We start from the raw sequence: 6,000 nt of genomic DNA on the forward strand, positions 1-6,000 counted from the left end.
ATAGTGTTTGTCATTCTTTGTGTTTGTTGTGTTTTGCATTGTGCATACATGGACGTCGTTCATTGAGACCCACACTTGTCTCTCGTGATTTGCATATTGAATCCATCGTTAGAAATCCTAGGGGATGAGGAAGTTCAGATAGGACTAAACTATCAATGGATAACCATAATAATGATCATGTTGAGGACCTTGGTCATATAGACCAACAAGGTATTCTTCATCCCAATGTGCACAATGAGAACATACAAGTACCATTAGGTATACCTAGGCCATACATTCACCAACCACCACAACAACAAGGCCAAGTTCCATATGGAATGCCAAGGCCAATGTATGCTCCACAACCTCCCATCATCAAATAAGGAATTCAAAACCAAGGTGTTCATATTGCACCTCAAGTAGGTAATCCACCTCGTGCTTTAAGAGACCATTATGTGCCTAATGAGTATAATGCACCTACATGCATCCAATTGCCTCCATTTAGAGCACATCATTATGCAATTAGGCTACAAACCATTCAAATTCTTCCTAACTATCATGGACTTCCAAGTGAAGAACCTTCCAAGCATTTGGATGAGTTTCTTGAAGTATGTTCCACTGTAAAATATACGGACATGCCGGAAGAGGTTTTAAGACTCAAACTTTTTCCATTCACCTTAAAAGACAAGGCAAAGTATTGGTTTAATAATCTTAGGCCTTTTTCAATCCCTTATTGGGCAGAAATGCAACAAGAGTTCTTGAAGAAGTACTATCCGGTTTCAAAGACCAATGCCACGAGAACCTCAATTCGAGAATTTTCACATGGGGATGGAGAAACATTTCATGAGGCATGGGAATGCTTTAATGAATTGCTTAGGAAGTGTCCACATCATGACATGCCCAAATGACAATTAGGTCAATATTTCTTTGAGAGCTTACCGGACAACTATAAGGGTATGTTTGATGCTTCCATGGGTGGCTCATACATTGATAGGCATGAGGATGACGTGTGGCGTCTTTATGAGAGCGTGAGTGAAAATTCTTTGCATAGAACACTATCATCCAAGAATGGTAGAAATTCACAAGGTAGGAAGAGTGTTGGCTTACATCAAGTCGACCATTCAAATAAAATAGCCGCCGAAATGAAGTCTTTATCTCAAAGGTTTGATCAATTTTTGATTAACCAAAACTCGGCGAACCAAGTATCTTCCTTCCCTAACCATCCTCATCTTGCATCAAATGAAACATTTATGACTTGTTCTAGTGTTCTTCATTCTACTCCTCATTGTTCTCACGGACAGGTGCAAAATGAACCTAATGAACAAGTCAATGCAGCTTTGGTGAACCAAGGGAACAATCCTTATGGTACTCACTATAATCCAAGTTGGAGGAATCATCCGAATTTCTCTTAGAAAAACCAAGGAGAGCGCTCAAACCCTTCCCAAGGCGGTTTTCAAGAAAAGTACATTCCACCTCCACTTCAAAACCAAGGATCCCAAGGTTATAGACCTTATCAATCACAAGGGAATCAATTTGCTAATTCTCATTTTCCCAACCAATCTTATTCCCTAGGTAATACTAGAAGTCCCGCCTTTGAAGAAAAAGTTTTAAATGCTTTGGGCACTTTAGAGGCTAACACAAAATTGCTTCATTCTCACTCTCAATCTATTGCGACGCTAGAAACCCAAGTAGGGCAAATAGCAAGCACTTCCAATGTAAGAGAGAAGGGAAAGATGCCTATTAATGCCCACCTAAGCAACAATGTGTTGTGGAAACCCATTCCTCATCGGAAGGCCACACCATTGAACATGTTAATGCGGTGACTACCTTTTGGAATGGTAGGATTGTGGACAACCAAGTTGGAATGTCTAACGAAGAGAGTGAACCAGTGCAACCTCAAGTTGTCACCCGTCCCGTTTCACATCCCATTCCTCCTTCATTGCATATACATGATCTTGTAAATGAAAAAGTCTTGCAAAATGTGTTTGAAAAAGAAGTTTTAAAAAATGATGTTGGAAAGGTTTTGTTGAAAAATGATTTGGAACAAAATGATTGAAAAACTTCTTGTGTTGAAGAGAGTTCAAAAGAAAATTTTGAAAAAGTGTTTGAACCAAAAATTCCATTTCCGCATGCCTTAAATGGATCAATTTCAAAAGACAAGCAAAAGGCAAAAACCAATGAAATTATGGAAATGTTTAGGCAAGTGAAAGTTAATCTTCCACTATTAGATGCAATCAAGCAAATTCCGGCTTATGCCAAATTCTTGAAAGACTTGTGCACCCAAAAGCGGAAGAACAAGAGCCAAGCACCAAGAAAAGTTGTTTTGACCGAGCAAGTAAGCACAATTTTATAACATAACACTCTTCCAAATTTTAAGGACCCCGGTTCACCCACTACATCATGCATTATTGGTGATCATATCATTAATCGGGCGCTTTTTGACTTAGGAGCAAGTGTTAACCTTCTTTCATACTCGGTTTATGTCAAATTGGGCCTAGGTGAATTGAAACCGACGTCGGTAGTTTTACAACTTGCCGATGGATCCATTAAGAAGCCTAGGGGTATAATTGAGGATGTATTGATTAAGATTGATAAATTCTTCTTCCCGGTTGATTTCGTTGTCATAGACACGGAACCGGTCCCTAATCCTAAGAACCAAATTCCCATTATCCTTGACTGTCCTTTCTTGGCACCCACTAATGCCAACATCAATTGTAGGATGGGGATAATGAAGATCTCATTTGGCCACATGAAGGTGAAGTTGAATATCTTTAATCCCACACCCAATTTATTTGACAAATATGAAGGGGAGGTTAATATTGTAGATAAATGTCATGATCTCCAATGTCAAGGAAATGAGCTTTTGTGTAAGACCAAAACTTCTAAAGGATCATCTTCAACCTTGCATTGTACAAGTCCAGTTTCAAATTCTTGCTTTGAAAGGGCATGGAAGCCCAAAGGTTGTGATTGCATAGACAAAGGACCAAAGGATTCTTTTGAGCTTAATCCAACAAGTTTTTCAAAGAACCATTTGTTGGGTGGAGTTCAAAGCATCTATCACCCCAACAAGGAGGGGATGCATTACAAAATCTTTGATTTGGGCTAAAAGAGCCCAATGTCTTGCTAGAGACGTTAAAGACTAGCAAAAGCATTCGTAGGGTGTCAAAACCCTATTCCTCCCTCATTTCTATCTTTCATTTCAGTTCTTGCGAAGTCTAGATACTTGTTTTTGGTTCATATGCATTCAAAGGAACTTTGGTGAGGATTGCATAAGCTTTCATGTCATTATTAAGCATTCTGCATAGTTCGATCGATCTCAAACCTGAGTTCGATTGATCGAACTCAATTCTACATCCAACACTTAGAAAAATTTTCGACTTGCAGAAACCAGCATCCAAATCACCTCTTTGTCCTATCGTTTGAACTAACTCTTAGATCGATCAAGAGATTTTTGATCAATCCAACTTTAAAGTTCGATCGATCTCATGATTCAACACTTAGAACAATTTTGAGCCTGCATCAACCTGCATATTTCACCTCTCTGTCTCATCGATCGAAACATTCCAAGATCGATCTGAAATTCTTCGATCGATCCAACTTCCAAGTTCAATCGATCTTTAAGTTCCAACACTTAGCAAATTTTCTAAGCCAAAAACCTGCATATATTTGTTCTCTGTTTGATCGATCGAACTCTTGTTTCGATCGATCTCAGTTCTCCATTTCATTATTTATACTTTGTTTTGACTTGTCAAATTTTAAAAATCCAAAATATTTTCATTTTTATTTTGTTTTGTTTTATTTTCATTTTATTTTATTTTTCAAAAAGTTTTCAAAAATTCAAAAATATTTTAATAAGTTTTTGATTATTATTGTTTAAAAAAAAAAAAAAAAACCAAAACTATACTATTCAATTTTATTTTTATTTTACAATTTTTAATTTTAATTTTGCAATTTTCAAAAATTTCAAAAAATCCTAAAATACTTTGAAGAGAGTTCATCAAAGTTCGATCGATCTCAGTTGAAGTTCAATCGATCAAACTCTGTCGGGAATGTTTTTAAAATAGACCTGGAGGGTCTCAAGATCGATCATTTAGATCGATCCAACCTTCCAAACCCTTACTCCCCTCATCGCCACCGCATCGAATCTCATCTCCCTCATCTCCGGCGAAATCCAAGCTCACATCCACCTCTCTCATCTCGGATTTCTCACGCACTATTCGCATCCACTTCTCTCTCATTGATTTAGGTAAGATCCGAGATCTCACTGATGATTTAAGCTTTAATATGATGATTAGATGCTTTATATGTTGCATTCTTGTTTTTTACATGATTGAATCTCCATTTTTGAAGCTTCGAAGCATTGGGTTTCCATGTATATATATATGTGTATATGCTTCGTATATATATGTATATGTTTGATCTATTTTAGGAGGATGGGCCATGATTGGGTGGTGGAATTGATTGATGTGTTGTGTTGATGGGCCCACGAACATGTTCGTGTGGGCCCCATGCTTCCAAAGTCATAGATCTGTGACTGTTCATATTCGTCGCACAGTTCGATCGACCGAACTTGTATCTCAGATCGATCTTGAGAGATCGATCGAACTCATATCTCAGATCGATCGAAGTTGTGAGATCGATCTCACTTATTTTCGATCGATCCAACTTTTGTGATCGATCTCACTTCTTTTTGTGATCGATCAAACTTCATAGATCTCACACACACACTTCATTCATCATATCTTATGTTTATGCTATCATATCTATGCCCAATGCCAGTGATATTCCATATTGAATGCATTTCATACTTACATTGTTTAGCATGTTTCATAACCTGCCACTTGCATAGATTCATGTCATATTTGTTTTGTCTATTTTTACTTAACATACACGTTTCTATATTGTTATTAAACTTTCTTATTCTGGCACTAACTCCCATTACAAGTTTTTACTTTTCTTTTTGCAGGCCATGGTTAAGAGGAAGACCATTGCCAATAGGCAACACGGGCCCCACCAACATATAGGACCATGGACGGAGGAGTTAGCAGAGCCCTCTCATGCACAGGAGGAGCCAGCACAGGCTACCCCACCGCAGTCACCATCTCATGAGGTTGAGGATGACCATAAACCATCCACCTCTACAGCTCATCCTGTATTTACTCCATCACCATTTCCATCGCAGGCTGAAGCTGAGCATCCAGCTCAGCTAGCTCAGCCAGCTCATCTGGAGCGTGATAGGCCTGCGCCTATATATGTGCATATGACGGATGACCATGAGTCAGTGTTCGACACGGCCTTTTTCTCTAGATCGGTGCTGACCCGATCCGCTTACCATGACATCATTCAAAGGGGCCTGGAAGCTATTCTTGCCCCAGTCACAGAGCCAGTCTACCTGCGGTTGGTACGGTTGTTCTACCAGAACCTCCGACCATCCCCACGTACCACAGCAGAGCTGGTTAGTTCTGTAGATGGCCATCAGATCACCATCACAGTGGACTCGCTAGCCCGCTCTTGCCACTGCCCACACCGCTATCCTCCAAAGCTTCAGGACACATACCCGAGGCTATATAGGCCTTCATACGCCGACATGACGGTCTTTCTTACAGGTCACTATGCCAGTGGCGAGACCTTCGCCACTCGGACATTCCTTCCAGATGACCTTTGGTTTATTGATTCTGTGCTCTTCCAGAATATATACATGGCAGGGCATAAGATTCAGAGGAGGGGGGATTATCTGATAGCCCTCTACGCCTTCTACACTGGGCGCTGGGTGTCCATTTCCGCGCTTATCTGGAGCGTGATGATGAAGCTATATGACGAGTACATCAGCAAGGAGATGCCCGGATGGGCTAAGTCTTTTCTTTTTAGCCACCTCATCACCCAGATTTTGATAGACCAGCGCTACCCCATCCATCCTCGGGAGCACCCCGAGAGAGGGTCATGTCACTTTCTGAAGAATGACTGGACCAAGAGCTATAACGTTATTATTTCTAGATTGCAGGACCACGCAGTAGTGGCTGC

General features: G+C 40.0%; 1 pseudogene; it reads right to left on the reverse strand.

The window, feature by feature from the left end:
• Positions 1-778: 778 nt before the first annotated feature.
• Positions 779-877, reverse strand: LOC132310795 (small nucleolar RNA R71; annotated as a pseudogene).
• Between the last annotated feature and the right edge of the window lie 5,123 nt (positions 878-6,000).

The sequence above is a fragment of the Cornus florida genome, unplaced genomic scaffold (genome assembly GCF_030987335.1).
Source record: "Cornus florida cultivar Cherokee Brave unplaced genomic scaffold, ASM3098733v1 CherokeeBrave_3.0.0_Hap2_Chr05, whole genome shotgun sequence".
NCBI lineage: Eukaryota > Viridiplantae > Streptophyta > Magnoliopsida > Cornales > Cornaceae > Cornus > Cornus florida.